Here is an 11361-nt window from a genome sequence, read left to right as displayed (position 1 = left end):
TGAAATAACTCAAAAGCATCTGAGAATGGATTGTTATTCACGTAGAAATATCTACTTATATTATGAATGTCTTTTCTGAGCCAGGAAATCATTTGCATTATCTTCAAACACTACAAAATTTCATTCAGACTATATATCCTGTTTATAGGTAATAAATCACCCCTACATTCTTCTCCTAGTGTTTTGGCCATTGCTTATTGGAAATATTTTTAATATGTTTTCTTGGTAATAGAACAGATCTCAATTCCATTCCAACAGATTATAAACTGCTCCTCACTGAGGCTTTAGGAGTCAAAGGACCCTCTTTATCCCTATTGCCAGAATGGAGAGAAATTGGGTAATCCAATTTACAGTGATTATTGAACTTTTTTAGTGCTATGAATGGAGACTTCTTAAGCAAAACTCCTTATTCAGCTCATTAGCTAAGCCATATCCTGAGGCTAATTACAGATTTTTATAGTTGGACCCAATTGTGCCATTGTCAAAACTCTGAACCAAGATGAAGAATTCCAATTCTAATACTGATTTCCCTACTAATTTATTAAATGCATTGTAAGACCCAAGTACTTTCACACAAGTTACACTGAATAAACCTCCTCTACATGCCCTGGTCTACAGTGGTGTCCTGATTCTGCATTCTGATTCTAGTCACCTGTCCAGGTCACCAATCTTTTCCCAGAACTGATTCTTTCCAGTTCATTCTCTAGAAATTGAAGCACTAACTTGTATTTATCTGTAGGAAAATAAAATAAATGGCAAATGACAGCATTTCTGTGTGTATATATCTCTTTATGTTCTGCTTGCCTGATGGGACACCATTAACTTGTCTCGAATTCTTTGATGTTGAACACTTTTCACGTCAGGTCCTCTGTTATATTGCACTCTGTGCCCCAAATAAGTATAACCTACCCTTACCATCTGAAATGTGCATGGCTTATCTACCATTTTTCCTACTCTTTTAGGCAGTATATCTCAACAATGTTCTTAAGACATCATTAACATACTCCTTCTTCCTACAGATATAGATTAACTGCCACATATAATTGATACATCCTGGATTATGGCTATTCTTCATCAAAGGTGTTAGTTGGTGTATCCATCATAATAATAAAATAAAATTTAATGTAATACTTTTTCAGTACTTGATAAAGTCTATGCATATATCATATCATAACAATTTTTCAGGAACTTTTCATTACTTTGATTTCACTCTCAGCAGTACTGATCAGTGTGAAATCTTAATTCTCCTAGAAATAATGAAAAATTCAATTTAAGACATGGAATTTAGCTAGATCAAACCCAACAGAGATTATAACACTTATACTGAAAATGGGGTAAAATCAATCAAAAAAGATATAATGCTTATATACAGAGATACAAATCTCTAGGAACATCATAGGAAAATGAGATGATGAATTAGTTTGATTAAAGTAGCATGAAAAAGTTTGGGTAGGAAGATACCAATGAAAATGATACATAAGCTGCTATCATGCTCACTGGCAAATATGTTTCAAAAACATTCATACTGAATCAAGTGAAAACAAATAAAATGCTCTCAATCAGATGCAGACTTTCCCTCATTTGCAATGAAAGTGTTCCTGTATATATGTTTGAAAGCCAAATATTGAAAGTGTAAAAATAATATTACATAGTAACTAAGGTCCTCTTCCAAGGAAGCCAGTACATGATTATTTAATGCTAGTGTAATATTTGCTTTTCCTCTTGTAAGCAAATTTAATAGATGAGGGATAAAATTTATGAGAACTCAGATATCGTGAAAACAGAGATGATGTAAGAAGAATGGCATTTTAACTCTGTGATCTTCTTCCCCAAAACCCATAACAATAGTCTTAGTATGAGAAAAGCATCAGACCAATCCCAGCTAAGGATAGTCTACAAGATACCAGACTAGTATTCCTGAAAATTGTCAAGGTCATCAAACCAAGAAAATTTGAGACATTGTCATGCTGAAGAAGAACCAGCCTAAGGAGATGCAGTTACTAAAAGTAATGTGGTAACCTAGGTGGGGTTCTGGATTACATAAAGACATCAAGGGAAAAACTGAGGAAATATGAATAAAGTATTGACTTTAGGTAATGTATCAATTATATTCACATACGTATCATTGATACATAAGGATGTATCCATATCAGTTCACTAATTGTGACCAATGCACCAAAGTAATGTTAAAAATGGGAAAAATGACGTGTGACGCATAAACAATTTTCTCTAGAATCCTTGCAACATTTTTATAAATCTAAAACTATTCTTAAAAATTAAGCTTATTAAATGTTTAAATAATATATAAAATAACATGCAGGATAAAATTGTTAAAATCAATGAAGTAAATTCATTTTGTATTCTACTAGATAAAGTGCAAGAGCCATATTCTGTCAAATGTCTGTAAGGGCTTATTATGGTATAACGCACACAATGTCAAAGAGATGCTATGAAGAAAGTAATATCAAGCAATAAGAATGACAACTACACTAGACAAGGCTTTTGGCTTATAAGCAACAGAGCATCAACTCAGGATGCCTTAAGCAAAATGTTGAATTAATTGGATAGCACAGCCAAACCACAACCAGAACAGGGATATAGCCTTACGAATTACTACAATCAGTGATTCTAGGACCATCTGCGCTCAATCTCTCACTTCTGCTGTTTTCAAGATACTGACCTTACTATTTTAGTTCATCATTCTCTGTGAGCCTTAACATCTTCATGCATATCTATAGAGACTCTGCAAAAGAACAAAAAGGACTCTTTCCTGCCAAGCTTAATTGAAAGATCTTAGGCAAGATCACTGGTTAATAAGTCTTGAGTCATATGTCTAGTAGAACCACTCACTTTATCCCGAGTGGTGGATATGTGTCTATACATCAGTCTGTTACTGAAGCCGGGGAATAGAATCATGAACAAAAAGACAGCTGCTCCTCAAACAACAAGGCTACTGTGAAGGGAGAAGGTTGTGAATGGACCATTTCCCAAAGTAAAAAAGAGGTGGTGCAGACAAATGTTTATAGCAGAAGCCAAACATTTGAACCAGATAGTCAACATAAGCTACGTTCATGCTGTAATTTGTGTAATTTATTCCTCTTTCTACAGATGTGGGGAATTTCAGAGTGAAATTTGAAAAAAAAAAAAAAAAAAGAAAAGAAAATTAACTTTAAAAAAAAAAGTCTTTTTGCATGTTTTCCATTTAAAATATTTTACTTGGTTTGTAATTGCATATTAGCCAGAGTCTCCTTGATCCTTTACTTTCAGATCTGTTTCTCACATTTTCTTTTTTAAATCTGATTTTGTGTGTGTTTATGTTTTTCTTCCTTTTTTAATGAGCCATATCAACTGCTTCTTAGGATTAGGAAATCCATCAGTTTGAATTCACTGAGAAGCAGATGCTAAGACAGGATTAGAAATGCAAGCAACTTATATTGAGGGAAATGGCTGTGAAGGAGAGAGCGGAGGCGGAGCAGGCATCAGCAGAGAGAGCCTGCAGAGTGCAATACTGAAGAGGATTATGCAGTTACAGGATCTCAGTATAGTTTTATAAAGGTTTCTATTGGGACAGTGGGGAGTCCGCAGCCCACATCACCTATTAGAACTGTTCTGGTCTGTGGACTACAGGAACAGGCCAGCACTAGGACTGGGAGCATGTCTAGGCATTGGCTGGCAATAATCTGGGGAAGTGGGATCCCAAGAGAAATCCTGTGCTGAATTCCCAGAGGTGATAGGCTGTTACTGTCAATCAACCACAACCCTTTCCACATGAAATCTGAGTGGCACATTTTTTATGGCCACTCTGTGGAGGGGAAAAATTATAGTTAAAATATGAAGTCCTCCAAATTCAATAATAGTATAAAAAATCATTAAGCAAAAGGTGAAGATAAATACCTATGAGTGGGTTCGGGAGACAGGCTGGGACTATCACAGAGCAATAAATAGAGTCAGAGGAAACAGTATTCACAGGGACAGAATGTTGGTCTTAATGGGACCAAAGTCAAGAGTGTCCATCTTAAGGCGCCTGGCTGGCTCAGTCATAGAGCATGTAACTCTTTATCTTAGGGTCATGAGTTTGAACCCCATTCTGGGTGTGGAGATTACCTGAAAAGAAATAAAAAAGAGTGTCCATCTTGCTTGGTTTAGAGGTGATCATCTCTCCTCTTCTTAGCAACTGGACAGCCTATTAGAAAGAGTCCCTGGGTTGTTCACTAGGCATCATCTTTCTCTTTTCCTGTGTGATTCCTTAAAACTTTTAATCCACAAGTTTAAGACAAGTAAAAGGAAGTATGTTACTCCCACAATAATAAATGTCAATCCAGAGCTTGAGGGCACTTAGAACAGAACATAGAATTTAATACAGCAGAATTGGTGTTTGTAGCTGAAAATTCCCTGTGCCCTCCTGGAGAACAGACTATCCATTATCAAAAAGTTTGTGACTTCAAAATGTGAACTTCTTAATACCCTGATTGCTTTAAGCAGGTTTCTCCAAAGAAATAGAACCAACAGGAGATCTATCTATCTATCTATCTATATATACACATACACACACACACACACTCATATATGTATATACATACACATATATATGTGTATGTATATAAGAAAGACTGGAATTGTCTTAGGCAATTATGGACCTCAAGAAAACCTGTAATCTGTCATCTGCAATGTTGGAACTAGGAAGCATGATGGTATAAATCAGTCCAAGTCCAAAGGCTTAAGAACTGGTTTAAGTCCAGGAGTCTGAGGGTCAGAGAATCAAGAGCTTTGATAGCCAAGAGCAAGAGAAAATAGAAGCCCCAGCTCATGAAAAGAGAAATTTCATCCTTCCTCTTCTTTTTTGTTTTATTCATCCCCCAACAGTTTGGATGATACTCACCCACATTGGTGAGGGAGATTCTCTTTATTCAGTCTACTTATTCAAATGCTGGTCTTTTCCAGAAACACTCTGCTACCTGGGTATCCCATAATTCACTCAAGGTGACATAAAATTAAACAACACTAATTATGATATATCTGTGGTTTTCAGTAGTGGAAGAGGCAGTGATGAACGATTAGAGGAATCATCTCATGAAGGGCCAAATGCTAACCATTGGTTCTTGGGCTCTACACAATAAGGAATAATAAGAGCAGGCAGTGCATGCCTTGCAGGCACGTTATTAACATCATAATAAAAATAACATCCTAATCTTTCATCCTAGTTTTGCAAATCTAGTTTGCCCTGTGTTTTTCAAAAAAGATGGAAAATGAAAGAGCATAGTGGTGGGGGGTGGTTATTTCCTTTTGTACCTATAGACACAATGATAATATCAGAGCCATTTCAGAATAAGCAGGGGAAAAAAAAATATATATATACACACACACACACACACAGTACAGACAGCAGGTGGTATCACATGTGTCAAATTAACTTGGTCCAAATAAATCTTTTCTGTATAATCCCCAGCTGTGTAGAAAAGTAGAAACCTATGAGAGTCTCCCCATGACAACATTTAAAAGGAAGATGCTATTGGTGGTGTCTTGAGTAAAGCAATAAGTTTTCTGTTTGAGTGTTAGGGAGCCTTTCCTTTTTTTCCTCTCTTTTGTTTCTGCCACAGCATCTGTTGTGATTTCTTTCATCTTTATATTATTAAAATTCAATGCTGGTAGTTACAGAATAATCAGGATCAATGACGGATAATTTCCTTTCTCTGCCTTCCTTGTTATTATTTTTTAGTATGGAATAGGCGCAGAAATATATTTAGAAAATCAAATGTTAAGAATTGTTGAATTGGGAAGGACATTAAAGTTTATATATGCAAAAAAGTTTGTATATGTAATAATCTCAGAGGGGCTTTATGGGTTGCCCAGAGTAACAGCTATTGGAAACAAGGGTTAGATGGGGTATCTTCATATTTTCTGCCAACAGCTCCATTTCTCTACCAAATACACTTGTCTTCACTTTTTTCAGTTATATCTTCATTAATTTTTTCAGTAACTCCCTTTTCCCTTGAATATTCTGACCTCTTTCAGAGGCATAATCGACTTCTCCAGGTAGGCCTGGCTATAAAGACAGATACAAGGAAAACTTTTTTTCCACTAAATGTTAGTTAGTTTCTGAGTAATTACCTTCGGTACCTGAAGCTAAACAAAATGATCTCAATGACTTGGTAGTCATAATTTACATGGAAATAAAAAAAAAAAAAGATGAGAAATGAAGACATATGTTTGGGTCTGAGAAAGAAATATTGACAAATATGTGTATATGGTAGATGTAAAATGAATTAAACATTGAGGGTTTTTTTGTTGTTGTTGTTTTGTTTTTAAGATACCTCTTCTATCTGACAAAATAGGTGGTTGAGTCTTTGACCCAAGCCTGAAGCCATCCACAATTTGGAAGTAAAAATGATCTAAAATAGGAATGAGGTTCCCTATAGCTGGAAAAATCAATTTATTTCAACAACGAATTTGTTTTTTTTTTTCTCTAGGTAAACATCATTAAAATGTGTCAAGGGAGCCAATTTAGTACAATTGAGAAATTGAAGAAAATGAATATAAAGTCTAGAAGATAGCATAAAATTGCAATCCAGTACAAGACATCTTTTATATTAAAAAAAAAATCAAATAATCCAATACATTATACTTAAATAATTATTTACAGAATATTACGGTGACAATTAGATATATTTCTTAGACTTCGTTAATTAGGTGGATGAAAACAAAGCTGCAATTATGTTTCTCTTTGAACACCAGAAGCACTCTAGATTTGTTAAACTGAATTGCATTAAATGGATAAATATTGTGAGTTAAAGGTAGAGTCCTTGTTGGTAATAACTAATGCATTTTGGAGATAGTTTTCAGTGACCAATGCAATGATCTAGTCCTATCTTTTCCTTTTTCCCTAAGAAATGAAAAACAAGACAAAGGCAACTATCTGTGCAAATGCAAACTTTGAGCCATCACAAGAATATTATGACAACCATAAAGGAGTCCAAATAATTTTACATTTCACTTGGAATGAAAAAGAAGAATACCGTTCAGCAAAGCTGTTATGCTCCCAGCAGACAAACACATATATGCATATGCACACACAGATATAGTTAGAATTAATGAAATTTTGCCTATTGTCTATTCTAGTTATCCATTCTTTATTCGTAAAACTTCTATAGGAACTCAATGACATTGCTAAGGATCATGAACTTGTGGTGATAAAACATTTTTTCCTTCTATCATGAATCTCGGTGCTATTGAAGTAATTGTAATATTTTAAGTACATATTTTTTTAAATTTATTTTTTTGTCAGAGAGAGAGAGAGAGCACAAGTAGGCAGAGTGGCAGGCAGAGGCAGAGGGAGAAGCTGGCTCCCCACTGAGCAAGGAGCCCGATGCAGGACTCAATCCCAGGACCCTGGGATCATGACTCCAGATGAAGGCAGCCGCTTAACCGACTGAGCCACCCAGGCGTACTTAAGTATATGTATTTTTTAAAAGATTTTTTTTTTTTAATTTATTTGAGGGGGAGGGGCAGAGAGAGAGAGAGAATTTTAAGCTGACTCTCCACTGAGCATGGAGTCTAAACTGGGGCTTAATCTCAGGACCCTGAGATCATGACCTAAGCTAAAATCAAGAATTGGACGCTTTACTGACTGATCTACCCAGGCACCCCATGAGTACACTTGTTTTAAATTCTGCTCTATGGGGGAAAAAATGCCCAAATATCTTTACCTGGAAATTAAATGGGGGATATAATCCCCTTTTTTGAACCATTTTCCTGCTCCTCAAACCCCAGATCTTCCTTTTGTTTCTCTTATACAGATAAAGACAACATTACACTCAATAAATTTTAATTAAAGGATCTAAATTAGACAAGTTCATTGCACTATGGCAGATTTCAAAATTTTAACTGAGGATAATATTATTTATATCATGTAAAGAAAGATGTTGATTCATGTTTTTTCTGTTATGCTTATATATAAACAGAAATGTTTGTGTAAGTTAAGATATTTGCTTTTTAAAGTTAAACGACAGAGATAAGTCATTCAAGAACGCAATCAGAAAGAGCAGACATTTTCACTCTGACACTTCAAATGGCATTTGCAAGTGTGACTGATCATAATGTGATAAAATGGCTTCCTTCTGTCAGTCTCTATGTGAGAAGTACAATTGGAAATAGTGTGAAAAATTTTCCTGTGTTATTTATGTTTCCATTCAAAATCAGAGAACAGTGGAACACATTTTCTATGCATAAAAATGTGTTGAAGGAGAAAGGAAAATGCAGTCCCTGAGAATTGGTATTATTAGCTAATATTCAGTAGAATATAGGTAAGAACCTTACATTCACAGTCAGATGACCTGAGTCCCACAACTGCCTGACCACTTTCCAGCTATGCCACCTCCATCAAGTTACCTACCTTTCTAAGTCTTGGTTTTGCGATGTAGAAGAGTGAGATTATTGCTTCTCAGAATTTGTTATGAACATGGACAGTGAAATAGGTTTAGCACCGGACTGGCACATATTAATGAATTAACACTAGTTTTAACTTTTTCGTGAGAAATTAGAAGAGAGAACATTTGTGGTTTTTATCCAGCAATGATCATTGCTAGCTATGTCTATTATTTATATGAAAAATTTTTAAATATTTATATGGAACTTGTTTAAGAATATCTATATCCAATAGCTCCTACCGACAAATGATACTTATTAGTCAATTCATATAATTCTATTTTTCTCTCAAGAAAGAGTCAGGCACAACTGAAAAATCTAATGCAATCTTTACACAAAAAATTGCAAAATATAGAAATTTGAGGAGTAAAATCATTCCTTTTCATTAACAATATTGTTTATACGTAAAACCACTTCCTCATCCTAAGGTCAAGCATCAGTGTGTCATGCTATGTAACTGATATCTAAGATATACTAAATTATGTAAAAAAATAAAAGGGAGGAGAGGTATAGAAAAATGTCCTATTTTCTAGGAGCTTGCGTCTTAATTTCTGAGCATGCTAAAGCATATAATTAAGTGATTTATAAGAAACAGGAAAAGATAAAATACAGCTAATAAGAGGAGTACTTCAGATATTATTAAAAATGTATCTATTTAAGATTCTTTAATATGAGTTAAGAATACACTACTTGAAGTAAACTTAAAAATATATTCATCATTTTTTGCTTGTTTTCAACACAATTATTACCACACAGAGCTCTTAACAAGTCAAAAACACTATTCTGACCTGTATGCAGTCATATACCTATCAGGGTTTTATAGATCTGTTGTGATTTCTATTACATTAAGATAAAATTTCCTTGCATTAGAACCAAAATAGTTCACAAAACCACCATTATATCTTTGGTTTTACTGGGTGGTTGCTGCATGAAGGCAGATTTCATATTTATTTAAATATTCATAGCACAGATGTTCTGTGGCTTATACATCACATTCCTGGAAAATCCAGTACTGTTTGTTTTGTCTAGCTGTTCAGACCTTTATAATCATTTTTATAATTTTCACAAAGGTCATAAGGAACTTTCAGCATTTGCAAATATATACTTACGGGTGCTCAGCAATATTAAAATGCCTTTGACTACATATTAACAGAATGTTCAGATGACTGACTAGATTATATCAAGATTTTTGAAAGTATAAAGTATAACATGATTGAAAGCTTGGCTCTATTGATATTTAGTCAAATGGAAAACCCGAGTAGAAACTAAGTATTTAGATTTCCCTAAATTCAAAGATAAAAATAAAGGTAAGAAAAATGCTATATTCTATGAAGAAATATTTACTCATGAAATTGCTTTCGGACTACCTCAAATATCATAGCCATATTTAGACTGTTAAAAAGAATGTTTCTTCAAGTCTTAAAATAATAAAAGCAGAATTTTATTAAAATAATCTAATGGACTATGGAAGTACAGAAGTACATAGTGGAGAAATGAGCAATTATATAGAGTAATACAAATAATTAGCAATTTTGAATCCTCCCTGAAATATCCTTAGTATCTGGGATAACATTTTCTCCAAATTATCTGTTAGCTTCCACGTTATTTTTCTTTCACATATGTATTTTTTAAATATTTATTTATTTTGCAGAGAGAGAAGGAGCACAAGAGTGAGCACATGGCGTGGGGCAGAGGAAGAGAGGGAGAGAGAATCTCAAGCAGAATCTCCACTGAGCATGGAGCCCAACACAGTGCTCGATCTCATGACCCTGAGATCATGACCTGAGCCAAAATTAAGAGTCGGATGCTGAAGAGATGAGCCACCCAGGTACCCCTAACTCATATATTCTTAAAGCTAATGATAGATTCTAAGTTTTTAGAAAATTCAAGTGTTCCAAATATAAGCACAAATATGAATATACATGTGTGTGTCTGTGTATATATATATATATATATATATATATATATATATGTATTTCCAGATATATGTGTGTATATAAATATATATTCCTAGAATTCAATGCACAAGAGATTGCCTTGCAATTGCTGAATAGACATGAAAAATAAAATATATGAAGTATTTCTACTCTGAAGAGAGTTATCAGTTTAATCCTCAGTGAAATCCTATTGAAAATATTTAGCCCCTTAAATAATATATTTTTAAATTTATCTTGTTCATTTTTAAACATGGATCATATATATTCTCTTGTTTTAATATTTTACTTATTTAGAGAGAGAGCAAGACAAAGAGAGCACAAAAGGGGGAAGGGCAGTGGCAGAGGAGATAGAGGAGATAGAGGAGTCCTCCTCAAGGTGACTCCACTTTGAGCACAGACGCCCATGCAGGGCTCATCTCACCACCCTAAGATCATGACCTGAGATGAAATCAAGAGTCAGGCACCCCACATATATTCTTAATTATAGGATTTCTTTTTAATTTTAATTTACCCTCTGTGTTTAATATATCATGAAAACAAAGATAAATACTTTAAATACAAATTCAGAATTCATTGTATTTGTTTTTTCTGGAATTGCTAGAAAATCATACTCCTTGTCACTTTACACACTGCAATAAAATTTAAGATTAATTGTCCCAAGGTTTGAGTGCCACAGACACAAAGGACTATGGTCACGGAGTGCCTGGGTGACTCAGTGGGTTAAAGCCTCTGTCTTTGGCTCAGGTCATGATCTCAGGGTCCTGGGATCGAGCCCCACATTGGGTTCTCTGCTCGGCAGGGAACCTGCTCCCCCCACCCCACCTGTCTCTGCCTACTTGTGATCTCTCTCTTTCTTTCTCTCTTTCTGTGTTTTTCAAATAAATAAATAAAATCTTTAGGGAAAAAAAAAAAACAAAAAAAGACTATGGTCACTTCCAATCTATAGCAGAAAGTGGATTAAAATAGTCCTGGAAGGTTTTTCTTAGACATAGGAGTAACCCCA

Source organism: Mustela lutreola, chromosome 13 (assembly GCF_030435805.1).
Source record: "Mustela lutreola isolate mMusLut2 chromosome 13, mMusLut2.pri, whole genome shotgun sequence".
NCBI lineage: Eukaryota > Metazoa > Chordata > Mammalia > Carnivora > Mustelidae > Mustela > Mustela lutreola.
Note: the sequence above shows the minus strand (reverse complement) of the source record.